At 37.6% G+C, this 19,763-nt stretch overlaps 1 protein-coding gene and 1 long non-coding RNA gene across 2 annotated transcripts in view; one reads left to right on the plus strand and one right to left on the minus strand.

Annotated features, from left to right (window-relative positions):
* EYS (eyes shut homolog) overlaps positions 1-19,763 on the minus strand; it is an 853,574-nt gene that overhangs the window by 73,453 nt on the left and 760,358 nt on the right. The window lies entirely within an intron of this gene.
* Positions 9,239-10,435, plus strand: LOC113947863. Its single transcript, XR_003527907.1, has 2 exons — positions 9,239-9,330; positions 10,220-10,435. It is a non-coding gene; the product is annotated as an uncharacterized LOC113947863 (long non-coding RNA).

Raw genomic sequence — 19,763 nt, forward strand, 5'->3', positions numbered from 1 at the left:
TCTATATTTCAGTTTATATTTAAAAGTGGTTCCACAATCATTAAAATGCATACCCAGTTAAAAATAATGAATTAAATCAGGTTAAAAAAGGCCACTTTCTTTATAGCAAAATCAGTGAAAATTTTGTCTTCCTTATTATGTCACACCCTGACAGCTTGAAACTATTAAAATGCGTGTTTTACAAAGCTGTTAATTATAATCTAAGACGGTCTGAAGTAAAATAATATTGTCTGTTTCTTAATGTGCTTCTATTCAGTGCAGATTGAAACAATTTATCTCAAAGAGCTGTTGTGCAGAGATGATGAAGTTACAACACACGCTAATTGTTATGGGCCATTGGCCATGTCTAGAATATAAAGAAAAACATGACCAGTTAAGGTTGAAAATAGTGATAAGAAAACATGACATTCACCTAGAATTTTTTAAACACACGTTTTCATCCATCATGTCAATTTCTCTAGAAATCAGCTAATAGAGCTGCTAAGGGAGACAAAATTGATAGCATCTAACACAGACTTTCAGTCTAGTCTCCAAGTGTCAGTAGCAATACATACAGTGTTACAAATTTCCTGAAGGCACAAGTGTCTCTTGCTCTGATGACTGTGATATGTCTCATTTCTCAGGAAGGGCAGTTGACATTGAAAACTACATTTTAAAACTGGTAAGAAAGCAAAGAATGAAAAGCACCAAAAACTAGACAATGGCCGGTCATCTACATTTTTTAATAAATGCTTCTGTGGCTCATTACTGTTCAGTCTCTGATGACTCCTGTTGTATTAATGCAACCATTAGAAAGTGCAAAGAACTGTGGTATGGGGAAAAAATCCTTGCTCTTTCCCAGATTTTCTGACCTTGGGCAAATCTCTTAGATGTTTTCACCAAAGAACATGCTTAAGAGAGCAATAGCTTCACTACAACATACCACCTGCAAAGCAGCCTGATGAGATCTCTCTGCTATTGCTGTCAACTTAAGTTAAGAAGACCTCATACAAAAATTTTTGGTAGTAAAAGAATTCAGGTTAGAGGCAAGATGAAACTTTGAATCTGAATAATTTTTCACCTAAGGTAAGACAAGGGTTTTTTCAATGATAAGGTTCTTCATCTGTAAAATTAGTATAATATTACTTTTCTGTGAAGGCTAAGAAGATCAGCATGAAACACTGTGGAACTATGATCCAGATAAGTCTTTCATCATCATCATCATGGCTGGGCTTTGCGAATGAAGATTTGGAAAGGGCTCTACCCACGTTTGTTACAAGCGCGTTGGTGGCTAAAAAGGCCAATACGAGATAGGCAAGTCCAGTTGCAAAAGATACAGCAGAAGGACTCCTTAGGTGGTAAATTCTGCAAGGCACAATTCTTTCTGCATTGTCTTTTCTCCTCAAGGGTGATCCTGCGTGCTTTCTCAAAAGCATCAGCAGCGTTGTAGATAGTGTGTCTCCAGGCATCCCGACTGGAGGCCAGAGTAGACCAGTTATGTTGATCAATATGGACAAGGCTGAGATGTTGTTTCAGGGAGTCCTTGTATCTTCTCTTTGGGGCTCCTCTCTTGCAGTAGCTGGTGGCAAGTTCACCATAAAGCAAGATCTTAGGGAGGCGGTGGTCCTTCATCCTTGAGATGTGCCCTGCCCAGCGCTTCTGTGTTCTCAACAACATGGCCTCAATACTTGTGACTGCTGCTTGTTCTAGAACAGATGTATTGGTCACATAATCTGATCAGTGAATGTTTAGGATTGTACAGAGGCAGCGTTGATGGAAGGGTTCTAAGAGTTGCAGGTGGTGGCTGTAGATGACCCATGATTCAGATCCATATAAGAGAGTAGACAGCACTATGGCTCTGTAAACACTGATCTTTGTACTTTTCTTCAAGTGTTTGTTTCACCAAACTCTTTTATGGAAGCTTTCAGAAGGCACTATATGCCTTTGCTAACCTGTTGTCTATCTCTCCGTTAATCTTACCATCTGAGGAGATGAGGCTACCTAGGTAATTAAACTGCTGGACTGATTTGAGCTCTGATTGGCCAATGGTGATATGGAGATGATGGAAGACTTCCTGAGGTGCAGGTTGATAGAGAACTTCTGTCTTCTTTAAGCTGACTTCCAACCCAAAGAGCTCAGCAGCATCTGCAAAGTAGGATGTTAAACGCTGCAGAGCTGCTTCTGTGTGGGCAACAAGGGTGGCATCATCAGCATAAAGCAGCTCCCAGACAAGATGGTTTAAGGTCTTGGTGTGGGCCTTCAGTCGCCTTAGGTTGAAAAGGCTTCCATCAGTACGGTATCGAATGTAGATACCATCATGATCCTCGAGGTCTGCCACGGTTCTTTGGAGCATCATGTTGAAAAAGACTGTGAATAGAGTTGGTGCAAGAATGCAACCTTGTTTCACACCATTAGTTATTAGAAAGGACTCAGAAAGTTCATTGCCATATCTGACTTGGCCGTGCTGATCCTCATGGAGTGAGATGATCATTTTAAGGAACTTGGGGAGATGAATCCTTAATGCCTATTTAAAACAAATTCTATTACAACTTATGTTGTCTGCTCACAGACCCATACAACACTAGTGATTCAATGGAATGAACAAACATTTCTACTTCCATTTAGCAGTGTTTACTTCTTGGCCTTAGTTTCAGCATGGTGATGCACTGGTTGGAAATAAACACTATTTTATTGTCTTTCAACAGTGAAAGATTTTTTTGGAATGAAAAGCTGAAAATTGTTGAATGTAAAATTACCTTTTTATTCTGAATTAAGAAAATTACTATGACTATTTATTTGTGTTTGAAGTCAGGCTTATAAATACAAGCTTTCAGAAGCAAAACCAGTACTATCATAGCAGACCTAAAGTTTCCTAAGGTAAACTTACTAAAGGTATTTACATGCAAATCGTTGCATGACTTCCTTTCATTAGCACGCTGAAAATGGCTTTAATGCTCACCAAACTAGGCAAATACCACCGGTGTAAAAAGGGCTTCAAGGCATTCTCTACAGGCATGCCTGACCCCTTAGTATGTTCCCAGAAAACTTTTCTGTAAAACTGTATTCCGTTCATTGAAGCTCATACACAAGCTTTCCCAGACTTGATGTGTCTAGGTCTGTTTCACCACTTTTAACTATTGTGTCAGAAGGAACACATCTTTCTTTCTATAAGAATAGGAACTTGAGTTATCATGAACATATTTTTTTTAACAAGTTTATCTAGAACTAGATAATTCTGCTTACAAGAAATCAAATGCAACTTCTAATGGTCTGAGACTTTTAATTTCAAGTCACTGCTGATATCTAGTTCAGATAAGAATGGACAATAGGGATGATAAATAGTCGACAATGTCACTATTACCAGTAGACATGCAAGCTTATTAAACACCCAAACATATAAACATAAGACTATATATTGTGATACAGTGGATGTAACACCATGGGAAAAGTTTCCCTTCCCCTGCTTTTTTGAATAGCTGTCAGTCATTTTAAAAAAACCCACAAGGGTAGTTGTTCGAAAAATGCCATAAATCCTGAATGCAGATAATAGAGAAACCTCCATAAAAATAACTTGCATATTAAGATTGACAGTAAGTGGAATAAAAACGCTCACCCTCTGAGAGGATGCCAGAGTTCATCTTTCAAAAAATTAAAAACTAAAAATGTTGCTGGAAGCAATCTGTTTAACAAGTCTGTTTTCAGATTCTTAAAACTGGAACTAAATAGGATGTAAAAGACTGTAAAGTCACCTAAAATAATTGGTGATTTTATATATATATATGGAAATGTCAGACTTCTATTTACTTTACTCCAACTTTTCTGTTGAATCTACATGAAGACTATTGGTATCATACAAACTTAGTTCCTTCTGAGAAAAGCATGAGATAGTGTGCACCATAATAGCAAATCCCCCTTGTAACAGCCACTTAACATTGTCAAATATTATTCTTTATGCCTTCCTTTTCTTTCTCCTTTTTCATATTTAAAACAAAACACAGTCCTCTCCCACTCAATCTGAAGTGACATGTCAATGAAAGTGTATTAACATTATAGGTTAACAATCACTCAGGCAGGGTCTAGTGGAAACACTGAGGATTGGATCCTGTTATAACAGGTATTTAACACAGAGAAAGAGTCAGATCAGGTAATATAATGTTTGAGCGCCAAGGACGTGGATCAGCTTGTGCAGTTGCTTGGGTATTATGGAGATGACAGCAGCATGAATAGAAAGCCCGAAGATGTCAATAGTTTGGTAGCTTTTACTGTTCATATGCTCCTTTCTCTGTAGGCTGGAAAGATGCAGAAGCTCATCTCTCACTGCTGTCCCACTCCTCAAATCTGTATGTTAGCAGAAGTGACAAACCTCACCCACACATTCCTTAATACGGTTCATACCATTGAGCATTTTTTTGCATATCCTCCAAGTTTACCACATCCCAAAAGGATATGTACCACTAGACTGTGATTTGTGAGATTGTTTTATTATTCTTAAATGCTTGAAAAGTTAAACAACAGTTTGGTAATTTCATTGTACGTACAAATGGGGAATGAACTATATTAGCAAATGAAAGTCAACCCAGTATATTACAAATGTTTTGTGCATTTGCAATTTGTTATCAGAGTGTAACTGGCTGCTTTTGACTTTGGTATCCACAGCAGTAGGCCAAAGTACCAGGTAGCACAATCGAGAGCTTTCATCAGGTAGGTTTCAGAATAGCTTTGTGACAATTTACAATGTTTATGATTCTGGCAACTGTCTGTAATGCAAACTCTGTGGTCATCAGAATAAAATAATGCTCTTATACTAATATGATAAATCAAAACTACTATACAGAATTTATTATAAATATTGTGATGCCCTTGGTTTAGCATTATCTTAATGTACTCCACTGCAATAAGGCTCTGTATATTTGCAGTAATATACTGCAATTTTATACAGTTACATAAAAGCTTTATTGAAATAATACTGCACACCATTTTACACATTTCTTAAAATAGCAGAGGCATAATGTAAGGCAAAAATCATAGGCTATTTAATAATGCATGAGATGTTAAAATTATTCCACTTTTGTATTTTAAATTGTCTTTTTTTTCTTCATCTTAGTGTCTCAGATGTTCTCTTCTGCACTGTGCTACTTCACCCTTCTTCACTGATCTTAATGCAAAGAAGGATCATTTTTCAACACTATTATGTTGTGTTTTTCCTACCAATCTGTAATGCATTATAAAAAGCAGTTAAAGAATAAAGGACTTCCTTTTGCCCCTGCTTCCCAATTTTCTTTGCTTCATTTGCAAACATTCAGAAAAAGCTGTTTATCTTTTTGAATGCCATTTCAGACCTTACAAAATCAAGGGAAAGATTAGGAATGGTGCTAATCTCATACATAATTTTATCATCCTTTGGACACCCTTAGATGTCAAAAGCTATGATCACAAAAATTAAGGACTTTATCTGCCAGTCTAGGAATCTGTTTTTCAGTCAGAATAAAGATATTGCTGAAGTCAGTGTTCACGCAGTTTATCAGGAATGAATACCTCTGCTGCTTCGACTCCTGAAGTAGGAAGGTGCTGTCTTAAGTGCACAACACATTTTTGTTACGAGGGGGCCTTAAAGCAGTGCAATCCTGTTGCTAAGCAATATCAAGCAAACAAGATTAAACCAATTCTCTTTATCCTGTTTTGTTCTGTCCCACACTTGTTCTTTTTCCGAAATATCCACAGGCATTTGTGACTAAGCCATACTTTTATATCCAGTATGATAATCTATTTTTTTTTAATATGAAAAAGGCACTTTTATGAAATCCTTTTGTAGAAGTACCAGCCACTGCAGAATATTTAAAATTATTAGACTGTTATTAAACCATAACAATACGCTTTAAAAAAGCTGTCAGGTTCAGATACCTTAAAAAATAGAGGAAACACTATTGTGTCAGAAGCAGATTTTATTTTTCAAATATCAGAGAATCAGAGAACGGTCGAGGTTGGAAGAGATCTCCAGAGGTCAGCTGGTCCAACCTCTCTGCTTAGTGTCACCTACAGCCAGCTGCCCAGGACTGTGTCCAGACAGTTTTTGAGTATCTCCAGGAATGGAGATTCCACAAGCTCCCTGGGTAACGTGTACATTTAGCTGATAATGTGGTACAAAGCAAATTATATCTTCAGAATATATTTTATTGTTCATTGCACTCCTTAACAAAATAACTATAAGGAAAAATAAAGAAATGCAGACACTGGCAAGCTGACAATCACTTTAATTTCAAGAGGTGTAACTATTAATAATTACAGTAGTCAGTTGAATAGAAGTTGCTTATGGTAGGTGAAATAACATTAGAACAGTCCAAATGAACAGTAAAGGATATTCCCTGCATTTTGAGCATTTTCAATGCTGGAAATGTTTACTTGTCAGCTGGCTAACTGGCATTCATAACAAAAATTTTCAGACTTGTTGTGCCTTGCAAACAAATGCCAAGTAAGACATATTTTTCAGAAACCATAATACCACCCAGTAATTGAACTGCATGCTTGTAATTTCAGAATGTTCCATTATTCTATCATTTTATGTTTATAAAACAGTTCAAATTACAATATTTCATATTCTATTAGAAGATTTAAAGAATATTCATAAATGTATACCTAACACTTGAAAGAGTGCACGGATCACAGATGACTCTAATGACTGCAAAGAATTAAAAGAAATTCTTTAGATAAGACAAATGCTGCTGAATAAAGATGCAGGATCAAAAGAACTGGACATTGCCCAGGAGAATATACAGCACATAGATTTACACAGGGAGAAAGTCTTTAAGGTCAGGAAAATATAGTCTATTTATTCTCCCTTTTTAATTATAAATATAAATCTAAACACTTTTAATGGTGTGTTCCCTTTTACAAGCATTTCCAGTTTAGCTCAGCTATAGGCTATAAAAGGCACTAGATGGCAGCAAAAAGTAAGCAAACAAATCCATAACGTTAAGGTGCACAGTGAGATGTGGTACAAACAGACTGCGTGATTTCAGCAGGGAATGAAGGTGAAAGGAAAGAAATTCCTTCTTTCTTTTGTTTAGGTGCTTTCCATTAAGTAGTGCAGTGCCTCAGCCAGTTGTCCATTGTGCTATTTATGGATGTATGGCATAGCTGAGATATTCACAATGGCCTTCAAAGGAGAATGAAATGCAGAGTCACTTCATGGTTCAGTGCAAAGAAAGCAAGTAACAAATGCTATGATCACCCAATGGTGATCACAGGTGCACAAAAGACTGTGCCATCTCAACACTTTAGGTCAAAACAATATTCCGTACTTATACATAGGAAAATGCTGAGAACATATGCCAAAAAAGGGCTCTATTTTTCAAATTAGTTGTGCTGCTGCCTCCTCTTCAATATATTTGTGTTTCTATATTTAGGATTTGAAAATGCAGTCATGCAGAAGATTCTCAGATTATTTATGGATTGACCAGTATAATCTGATTAAAAGTGGATGTTTTCCCTTAAAAAAACCCCACCAAAACCCCCAAAACTACAAAAAATTGTACTACTTAAATCTTATCTAAAATGGTTGCCAGAATATTAGGTACAATACAGAGGGAGAACTGTAATGACATCATACTCTGAAAAACATTTGGAAACTGTTGTATAGTACTTTTAAAGCTAATTACATACATCTAACTCTTTGCTTGTCCATGCAAGAGACACAAAAAGTTACGAGTAACTAAGAAAAGATTAATATAATTCTTGCTATCTCATGAGAAGGAATCTCTAACAAATGTTGCTCTATTAAAGAAAGCAGGGAACCTGCAAATAGAGCAAAGGATAAGAGGGAAGCAATACAAATGCAAACATGTAAAGCAAAGAACTGGCTATTTATAAAGCTTTTTGTATTTTTCTCTCTTCACATCTTCCCTTCTATGATGGTACTACAGACAATGAACCATTTTCAGTAGCTCATAGTTTATATCCCAACATGATCTCTGATATACTCTTCTCCCACAGGGATTGCTTTCTTTAGGAGTAGAGGAATAGGGAGAAGGAAAATAAAACAGAAGGCTCTGTATAAAGATATGAGAGTGATTTATTGAATTTAACTTGTTAAAGTATATACTGTAGCAGGCATTAAATAATCTATTGAATAATTCAGGATCAGACATGATAGAGCTTTGTTGCAAATTTGTATTATTTGACGAATTCATCATGTGTAAAAACACAGCTATGTCAAAATGTTCTCTCTTGATCATCATATAAAATCTCAAACAATCTATAGAATGTAAATTAAAACTACAGAGATTGATGATGATTGTGTCAAAAAGTAACAACACTTTAAGAAAGAAATTTCAATCCAAGTGTATGTGTAAATTGATAACTGATCTTAAACATAATCTTTAATTTTAAGAACACCAATTTAAAACTCCCATTGGGCTAATGAAGGTAGTCTTTCATATCCAAAGAGGAATTTAACCTGTATTTATTTTATTGCAGTCAAAAGCATTTTTTTGTCAAAATATTCCCACCTATAATACTGTGGTTATCCATTTTTGTTCTCAGAAAGGCTGATAAAACTTTCCTGTGATATGATAAATGTCCTTATCTGAACAAAATCCGATGGTTTTTGTGTCGTGGGTTGAAGTGGCTGGGTTTTTGCGGGGGAGGGCTACATATGGTGGCTTCAGTTAGAAGCTGCTAAAAGTCCCCCCACCCAGTGAAGCCAATGACAGCTGACTATGGGAGGGACTTCCTGCTCCTGGCCAAGGGAACCTCTGTGATAACATATTTAAGAACAAGCTGTTGCGCAGAAGAATTTCTGCAGCCAGGGTAGAGCTGACCGAAGCTCCCGGGTGGCCCCACTGCCTCCCTGCCGCAGGGTGGAGTGGGAAGGCAGCGACAACCCGGCCTGGGCCTCTGGGCACCTAGCCTGGAGCAGGCACTGGCGGCCCCTGTGAAGGGGTGGCCAGAACCAGGGCTGGGATCGGGGCCGGGGTGTGTGACCCCACGGAGAGTGGCCCTGCAGCCCCTGGGCCCGCCCCGTGAGCAACCCATGCTGGAGCCTGTCCTGTCCGAGGAGCTGAACAGCACTGACAGCGCCAAAGACCCCAAGGTGAACTGCAAGGGGTGAGGGGAAGTGCCCTGTGGGCTAGGCCAGGGTGGTAGAGTGGCCCCTGCTGGTGGGCACTGCCCTCCCTTCCACCCCCACTCCCCAACCGAGTGGAGCCGGGCAGTGCAGCCAAGCCCATGTTGGAGCAGATGGATGCATGGAAGAAGGTCATTACCCCCCGTGGAAGCCCCAGGATGGAGCGGAGTCCTTCAAGACACTTGCGGCCTATGGAGAGGAAAATCCATGCCGGAGTAGGATACTCCCAGGTAGCACTCATGACCCTGTGAGGGATCTACATCGGTACAGTTCACCCTATGAAGGACTGCATCCTGTGAAGGATGGAGAAGTGACTCTCGGGACAGTAGACATGGAAGAACTACTGCCTGAGGGGTGGACCCATGTTGGAGAGGTCCGTCAAGGACTGTTACTTGTGAGAGGGACCCCAGGGAGCAGGGGAAGGACTCAGAGTTATGTCACTCCCTGTAACCCATGGTGAGGACCATGGTGAAACAGGCTGTCCCCCCTGTAGCCCATGGAAGAGTGACCTACGGGACAGCAGATTTGGAAGACCTGTTGCCCGAAGGGGTGGACTTGTCTCCCTGCCCCACTGCAGGAGGAAGAACATGGAAGGAAGTAGGGTTGTGTGGGAAATGTGTTTAAGACTGTTTTATTTCTCACTCTTTAGATCTTATCGTGTTAGTAATAAATTTTGGTATTAATACCCCGTTGAGTTTGTTTTGCCTGTGTGACCTCTCCCAGCTCAGAGTGACTTTAGTAGGTGCGTAGAATCTGGCCAAGGTCAACTCACAACATTCCTGTTTCCATCCATGTGGATATAGACCCATATTTTCTGTTCCTACTCTGAAGTTTGAATACCTCATGCCATGTACAGAGTTTACCCTTCTCTATTTCCCTTTCCCTCTATTTTCCCAGCAAGAGTTTCTTGATAATGTAATTTTTACTGAATTCACCTAGTTGAAAGGATATTTCTACTGAAATAAGCACACACACAAACACACATTAATGTTATTGCTGAATGACTTTTAATTAAGGTTAATTTTCATTAATTTTGTGCAGTACAAACTAGCATTATTTATTTTTTCATTCTGGAAATCTAGTTTTTCAGCGAAGGCTGAAACATGAAATTTTTTACAGGAAGATCTATGTGAAGTTCTCCTATTTCAAAATGGTTGTTATGTCTATTTGGATGAAGATTACCTTTTCTGCCAAAGACTGCCATGAATTCAGAATCACTAAACACAGTAGATGATGGTAAAGAAATTATTTGTGGACTTTTGAAAAAAAAATATTTTCTACAGCTGCTGCTAAAATGAAGAGAATCACATCCAGTCAGAAAAAGAAAAAACAAAACACCAACCTTTACTATCACCTCTAAAGGGAAATAACTCTTCAAATATAGTCAAGAGAGAAAAGATTTCAGCAAGTTTTATCTATTTAAGAGTTTTTACCATAGCTGGAAAAAGTGTTCTGATACAAAACATGTCACTTCTTGAAGGATCCATTTTAAAATTACTTTAATTAGTTAATATATTTTAACAAAAAAAAGAAAGAAATCTACTTTTAAAAAATCGAGGTAGGGATATAACTTTGGTCGTACATTGTATTCTGACAGTATTCTGTATAATAAATAGATTAAAAGCCTTACTAATGTGTGAATGGTTTAAGCTGTGGAACACCAAACCACAGTTTCTGAAGTTAATAAATCAAACTGAAAAACATACTTAAAGGGTCCATTTCTGTACCTCTGAAGGACAAGTTTCTTTAGGAAGGGAAACAATAGTAGCTTAACAAGAACTGAACATTTTATTAGGAAACGATAATTTTTTTGAGTGTGCAAGCAGAACTTCAGAAATCCATCTTGTATTCCGGTTACTCCTGTGTAAATATGCCATATGAATTTTTGGATTTAGCAAATTTCTAAAAGTTTAGTGACTGAAGGAAAGTAAGACTCATGTCTAAGGTCTCATCTGAAAGAGAATTGTTGTGTTCCTTAACATCAGACTAAGATATTTAACCAGAAGTGATTTGAGGGTATGAGTCACAGAATCATGGAATCACAGAATATGCTGAGCTGGAAGGGACTCACAAGGATCACTGAGTCCACCCCTTAGCCCTACACAGGACCATCCCCAAGAGCCACAACATGTACCTGAGAGTATAATCCAAACACTTGAATTCTGTCAGGTTTGGTGCTGTGACCACTTCCCCGAGGAGCCTGTTCCAGTGTCAAACCACCCTCTGGGTGAAGAACCTTTCCCTAATATCCAACCTAAACCTCTTCTGACACAACTTCAGGCCATTTCCTCAGGTTCTGTCACTGGTCACCACAAAGAGATCAGTGCCTGCCCCTCTGCTTTTCCTCACAGGGAAGTTGTACACTGCAATGAGGTCTCCCCTCAGTCTCCTCCAGGATGAACAGACCAAGTGACCTCAGCCACTCCTCATATGGCTTCCCCCTCAAGGCCCTTCACCATCTTCATTGCCCTCCTTTGGACACTCTCTAACAGCTTAATATCTTTCTTATATTGCAGTGCCCAAAACTGCACACAATATTCAAGGCGAGGCCACACCAGTGCAGAGCACAGCGGGACAATGCCCTCCCTCGAGTGGCTGGTGATGCTGTTCCTTGCTGAATCGATAACAATGATTCTTTGCCACATGGGTCTTCTGCAGAGGTTTCATGTTTGAGGACTGAACCAGCATCACATAGCTTAAGAATTTTAACAGTTTCACTGCAAAATACAATATGCCTGCAGAATACCCACATCTCTCATACTATCCTACAACTTTTCTTTCTGAAAAGCAATTATTTATCTGTTCCTCTGCTTCCCCTTTCGGGACATGTGGAGCTTGTGGAGATCCTTTACTGATATAGTACCACAAATCACAAGGTCTGCTCAGGCAAGCACATTTATATATGCCGCTTAAAAATGTTATGTCAAATTTTGCCCATATTTCAGAGGCTTCCTTGGAAGGGAAGTATATAAACCTGAATTGAAGAAAATTTATCTTTCTAATATAAAAAATAAATTGAAAGAATGTTGTTAGGAATGATTTTATAATCATCCTTGAGGCAGAAACCATTTAGAGCAAAACTAGTAGCATGTAGGTTTCATACAAACTCAAGAAAACCTTAAAAACATTTATGATTGTTATAGCAGAAGTCCAATTTACATTGAGCTAAAGCATGACTTGGAATTACCAAGTGAGTGCATAACTTGAGCAGGTCAGAACAGGATCAGTGTCATACTTTTGGGTATGTCAGATGTAATGTGTACTAATGTATTATTTAAAGGATTTTAATGAAAACTGAATCAGATGAAGTGAACTGTTTCTAATCTGATTTTCACTGTATCAGGCTAAGCTGTACTCTGTGATAATAAAGTCCAAGAAATCTAAAGAAAAATAAATAAGCTATGATCAGTGGAATGTAAAAACTTCAGTCTCCAGGGCCAAGATTCAAGCACTAACTTTCCATTATTAGTTGAATCCCATCTTGTCAAAAGACTTATACTTTCAAGACAAATTAGCCATTGATAAAAAAATGCCACTTTTCTCCACCAAGAACTGTCATGAATTACAACCCTTAGTTAGAATTTCTCAGGTGATATACACATTATTAGTTTCTTCTCACCATCGAATACTCCCTCAAAACTGGCACTTCTCATCTGTAATTAACAAGCAGAATGCAAGGTAAAGTGCCACAAGTCTCAGTGGTGCAAGTAATGATGTGAAATTTTTTCCACAGGCTCCAAGTCCTTCGAGAGGAATAAAAAAGCTCTACTACATAACCCTCTCCAGACACTCTCAGACCTTAATCCTGTTTCTCCCTTACAACACAGTCCTCTAGGGCTCTGGAAGATCATGAATTTCTAACATCGATTTATTTTTGTAGTAGCCAGTTGATTCAGAAAACTGCATCAATCAAAATCTTTTTTTTTTTCTTATGGTCTATTAGTGGTTCCACAGACATTTCAAACAAGCTGCTATGAAGAAAAAATAGCTTCAAGAATGCAATTACAGCATGCAGGGACTAGTAAACATCTACATAATAAAAAAATCTGTGTTTGCAAGCTTGGGTTAATATTTGGTCAATTTCAGCCAAAATAGAGATTTTGACTTTACTTGACCTAGTGACTTCACAGTATGAGCAACTCAGAAAGATTTTGCTTGAACTGATTGCTGACCTTGACCTTTCTTGCTAATGTACTAAAGACGAGGTAAGAGTGAATACCATTGGTACTTCCCACTCTTAATGCCTTGTCTAGTCTTAGGAACTGTATTCAGACTGTTTCTAAATTATGAAGGAAACAAAATCTTCTCTCAGTTTCTCAAGGGCTTCAGTCTATATTTTACACTAATTAATCATAACTTGTCTCCAAACTTTGCTTTTTATCTATTATGTTGGCTTGTCATATTTCAGCATCTTCTCCCATCAGCCTCAGAGAGGCTGATTGAGACCTTCATGTTTTAGCACTATGCTCTTTTAAATGCTGCAGCTTGTAATACACTTTTCCAATTATTTTTATGCAAATGTATATGACAACAACCACATCTATCTTACTGCTCACTAATTAGATTCTAAGTTTTTAAAGGCATTTTCAACCTTTTTAACTTTACACCATTCTTGAAAAAATATTTCTCTAACATTGCTCTTCTTCGAGCATTGCAGCCTGGTCTTTCTAATAGTTTCCAGGTAATTCCTCCTTGACACATTTCTGCTATATGATATGTCTTTCCCTCCGGGCTTCTTTAAGGAAAAAATATTCTCCACAAGAAGCTCAGGAAGACACTTACTGCATAGCTACAACTGCCAAAAAATTACTATTCTTATCATATTGTTACTTCTACAGAAAGTGTATGGCACTTTTTTCTATAAACTCAGACATGCCAGTTAAAACTTGAATGTCCAACTTCATTTTTATTTTATTATTTCTTTTTTATTTTATTCTCCTTGGGTCCCAAGCTAAAGTTTGACCTTGTTCTACATATTTATAGATGCATATCAAAGGCAGTGTCATGAATCCCTGATGACTATGTTAAAAAAAATAATCTTATTAACATTTCACAACAATGGCACCAATTATTTAACCTTATCTCTATTGTATCTATAGCTTCAAGAATACTTAGTGAGATTTAAGAATAGTATTTGGCATATAAAAGTCAAGGAGGTGACCAAGGCAGCCAGCACAGCTTTACTAAGGGCAAATAATGCCTGACCACTTGGGTGGCTTTATGTGACAGAGTGACGGCAATGGTCGACAAGGTAGAACTGACAGATAGTATTTATCTAGACTTCTGTAAGGCCTTTGATACAGTCTTTATCTCTAAATTGGAGACAAATGGAGATGATGGACTATTCAGTGGATAAGGAACTGGCTGGACAGGTGCAGTCAGAGAGTTGTGGTCAATTGCTCTACATCTTGGTGGAGAGCAGTGAAGAGTTGTGTCCTTGAAGGCTCTGTCTTGAGACCAATGCCCTTCCAACCTTAGCCATTGGATGATCCTGTGATTCCTAAACTAAAAATTTCCATTTGCATGTAGAACTTCAAGTTAAGAGTCCAGCTTCAGAAAACTAATTTCTGAAATATGCCAACATATTTGTGTGCCTTGGAGAGGCACTACATGTGTACTTCGACCAGATCTATCTGAAAACAAGTCAGACATTCTGTGTGACAATTAGCTTGGGTTTTGATAGAGAAAGGAACAAACCACTGAAGAAATGTCAGTATGTACTAGCGAAAATAAACAAAACAATAATTACCCAAAGTTTTATTGATTTCATAAACTTAATCTATTCCATGAAGATACAAATATTAAATAACAGTCAGCAATGCAGCAATAAATTCTTCCAACTCATGAGAAGTTATATGGAAATGTCAAGTTATTTCACCATTATCAGTTGTGAAAACTTAGGTGCAAAATGAAAAATCCATGAAGGTAAAATTAGGTTTTATTCAACAAAACCGTAAGGTTTAGCAATGAAGACAGAACAATAACTCTGCGATATGTTAAGAAATGTAATTGAGAGTACTTTGTCGGGCCGCAAATTTACCCAACTTTCAGCACTATTAACTCAGCATGACCACTTAGCACTTTTAAGGAGAAGAACAGACATTTGTCAGAACGTTTTAAAGTATACAAAGATGACGAAAGAAAGGACTTCAGAAAAAATTAAGAAAAATTATTTATAGTCAGTAACTATCAAACACAACACTATTAGTGTGGTTCTGACACTCATTCTTCAGCACAAAATGAGAAACTTTCTTCAGAATATACTTTGAAATGGGCAAGAAAGAAGAAATTGTGGCTGGAGAGGGGAGCCATACGGAGGTAGGGTAGCACTTTTCTGGGACAAACGTCCTTGTTTTGGCTACTGGAGATACACACAGCACAGTATAGCACAAGTATAGGAATGAGCTCAAATAGTGGACAAGACGAATAGAGGGGGGATGATACCACCAAAGACCCCTGAAGCCCTCTGACCCATTTCCAGAAAGGTCTGGGGACTGTGCATGGTAACTCAATTGCATGGAAAGCAAGAAACTCTTAGATGCAGTGTGGGTAAAATTTATCTAGAAAAAGGTACCCCACAAAGCTCAGGTGGCACCCCCCAGGACCCTGGATACCCTGGTGAACAAACTGATGCTGGAACCGGGACTGGTGATCTCCTTTACTCTCTTTCTCTCTATCTTCCTTCTTTTCTTTTATTCTTTTATTTCTCTTACTACTAGAAGATAAGGGACTAACTTATACCAATTTCCAAACCAAATGTATAATTTACTAATAAAACTTTGCAAGTTTATTTTTTTGCACCCTTTGATATTTGTCGTTCCTTTTCAACAGTGTGAGCATCTATGAATCTTGAGTGCTCCCTTCCTCTTAGGAGTGGAATGCTGCAGATATGTAGATTAGAAGAGTACTTAATTTCAAATCAGCTATTATCCATATTTCACACTATATGAAAAAATACCTGACCACACACACTTGATAGCTTTCTTCACATTCTACATGAAAGATAATTAAAAATGATTATCAGAAAGGAGGAAAAACAACAAGGCAGATACATTCTTTCTCAGCAGACACAAACCCTCAGCTTTCAAACGCAATGCTGAATTGCAATGCAAATGCAATTACTGAAGAAAGTCTGAAAGAGGAATTAAGTGTAATGTGTTGATATAAGGTTAAACTGTGGCCTATACCAACTGCCTTTCCTGCTCCATCTCAGGAAAGACAGAGGTACATTAATGAGTTCCATTGACTGTAAATATTACCAGTCAATACTTTTTTTGCTGCTATAGTGGCAGAATGCACAAATTATGTTGGAACAGTTAAAAGGACTGGAGGTATTTTAAGGGATATGCTACAGCTAAAGCAATAATAATAATAATAATAATAATAATAATAATAACAATAATAACAATAATAATAAACTAACAAAAACCTCCACCAAATCTAGCAAAAAAGCCCCTAACAACAAGGGAAGGTAAATTGCTGTCCTATTTTTCTAGTCTCTGGCTTTCATATACTTTGTTATCAGTCAAATTGGCTGAGAGTCTCATCCCCTCTGTGTCAGTACCATCCCTGTTGGAGGCAACACCACCGCACGACAATCAGTACTACAGAATGTGTAAGCATTATTCAGTTGTTTCTCTTCACAGCTCAGTACCTTGACACAAATCCACCTGGCTCACATTAAAACACCAAATTGGGTGATGAGATGCAGGCATACATTCCTTCATCCAACAGTGAAGTGGAGCAGACAACTTGTACAGGCACTGCCAGCATTATCTGTCAGAGCTCTGAATGAGTTCATCTAGAACTGGAAATTTATACTGGACAAGGGTAAGTTTATGTGAAACTTTTCTTTTTTAACTCTATGTATGTATCTGATTCGGAAAACAAAAGTGACAGATACCTGAAATAGCTAAATAATATTCATGCAAGTGTATTTGCCTAGAAGTTGGCTTTCAAATATTAAATTATCATTTTCTACAGGCCTTCTGCTGTTATATATACATTATTTGATATGTCAGAGTATGTTCCTCTGGTCCTTCTTGTTGTAACTTATTGGATTGTTAAGCTATATGTGATGATACAGAATTCCTTTTTGAAAATCTCCTTTGAAATTATTTTTAAACAATGGACTCTAATGATTAGATTTGTGTATAAAAATCAACCCTGTACATACTCATTTATATGCACTATAAAAAATTTTGCATATCCTCTATTGATTTTAAAGTGTAACTATTTTTTTAATTGTTTTTCAATAATTCTCCAATCACCAAGATATAACTTCAAAACTGAATCAAATTATCAAGACGCCTTGTTTCCAGTGTTTTGTATGGTGCATATGACCTGCTAAACCACTGATTCACGACATCATTGGAAGCAGTGGCAATTCTCACTAACTTCAGTGATCTGAAAGTTACACATCTAGACCAAGCCCATTATCCACACATGGTGGACAGTTAAATAGGCAGAAAAGTACTTGCAGAGAAGGATTTAGAATCATAGAATAGCCTAGGTTGGAGGGAACCTTAAAGTTCATTGAGTTCCAGCCCCCCACCATGGCCAGGGACACCTTTCACTGGTTCAGGTTTCTCAGACATCCATCCATCCTGTCCTTGAACACTTCCAGTGATGGGACATCCACAACTTCTCTGGGCAACCTGTTCCAGTGCCTCACCACTCTCACAGTAAAGATCTTTTTACCAATATCTAATCTAAACTGACTCTCCTTCAGATTAAGGCCATTTCTCCTTTTCCTATCACTACATACTCCTGTAATAAGTCTGTCTCCATCTTTCTTGTAGGTTCCCTCTAAATTTATCAAGTACTAAACCATATGGGTAGCAAAGGTGATATGTTCTGCCAAAAGTGCCACCAAGCCTGCACTGACTAGGGAGGGAGCATATACACAGCTTAGATCAGACAACTCACTTGCTGGGGGTCTATATTAGTATGGTAAATCCCATCCTATTGTCTCACCTGAAGGTTTAAGAAAACAACCATTATCTGAAATTCAAAATTTGACATCCTGGATAGGCTAGTAATGCTAGCTAGTCTTGTACTGATTTTGATTTTTTTTTTATTTTATTTATTCTTTATAATTTTTAAAGTAAGAGATTTTAAAACTTATTGCAAAAGTTTAAAGTACAAATTCTAGTGATTAAGTAGACCACCTAAGAAAGTGTGCATGTGTTGATTTACTAAATCAGCTGCTACTTAATTCTGGTAAATATAGCAAATTAAATGAAGGTACAGCTACAGACCAAAAACTTGACATTTTAATAGCTTCAAATATTTTTTATAATATGACATTCAATATTGGTCAAATTTATGTTTTGATAAATTATGACATATAAAATACATTATAGGAGCTGTTTCATGTCTCTGTCAGAATTATAAAGTCAAAGGAAAACACTTGAAATTTCTCACATCTGTCCCATTTTGGTTGACATCAATAAATTCCCAATAAGAAAGGATTCTTTATATTTTAGCAATGTTCTATTCCAGACCATTAAAAATAAAAGTTTTATTGACCATCCCTGAATGTTTTAGAAGAGTATATCCTAGATCCAAATGGAATGCAAGAGAATTCTTACAGGGAGCTTCCTTTCCTTGACCTTACAAGAAACCAAACCATATATTCTGCATTGGTACTGATTGTTTCCATAGTCTGAGTCAACTTATCGTTGACATGAGCAGGTGCCACTCCACTGAAGTGAATGCTGTTCTATCAACAGTGAATGCGGCTCTAGGTGTCATAATAGCCAAAATACTTCATTTAAATCCAATGGCAGAGAACAACTATGAAATGCAATGAAAACTTTCCAGCTTCAAGACAAGGAAGTTAAGGTGTGATGTAGTCACAAGGATTGCGTGGTTCCAGCACAGGTTTGGGAAAGTGGAAAATACATATCTTACCAAGAACAAAACCTGAGCAATTTAGTTGGGAAAATGACTGCATTTAGGCTAGGAGAGTGGATATTGGCAGTGGGGAAAATAATAGTCCCTTGATATTTTAGTATTAAAATGTGAAGTATTAAACATTAAAGAGGAAAAAACCAAACAGCATAAGCAAAGCATAAAACACGATGTAATTTAAGTAATTAAAAATATGGTAGAAATTCCATTTAACTAATTTGATATCCTTTATGATAAGGTCACCTGCCCAGTGTATGAAGGGAAGGTGGTGGATGTAGTTTAACTGGATTTCAGTAAGGCTTTCGATACTGTCCCTGACAGCATCCTGGTTGGTGACCAGTCACCAACAGTGTTTCTCAGAATTCAATTATAGGGTCAATCCTGCTAGATGTATTTTTTAATAATTTGGATGTAGCAGTTGAATAATGATACCAAACTGGAAGGTGCTGTTGACTTTTTTTGAGGGACAAGAGGCCTTGTAGAAAGATCTAGGTAGATCAGAGCATTTGGCTGTGATTAATGCCAGATTGAAATGCACTAGTTGAAATACCAGGTTCTGCACTTGGGACACAGTTATGCTGGGCACAAGTATAGAGTGGGAGAAAGAGATCTGTGGGTGCTGGTCAGCAGCAGGCTCAGCATGACTCAGCAGTGTGTGCTTGGGTAGCCAGGAGGGCAAACCTGATGTGCATCAAACATGAGATAACCAACCAGTCAGGAGAGGTGACTATCCTGCTATATTCAGTAT

This window comes from Corapipo altera, unplaced genomic scaffold, assembly GCF_003945725.1.
Source record: "Corapipo altera isolate COAL_440 unplaced genomic scaffold, ASM394572v1 2, whole genome shotgun sequence".
NCBI classification, from domain to species: Eukaryota; Metazoa; Chordata; class Aves; order Passeriformes; family Pipridae; genus Corapipo; species Corapipo altera.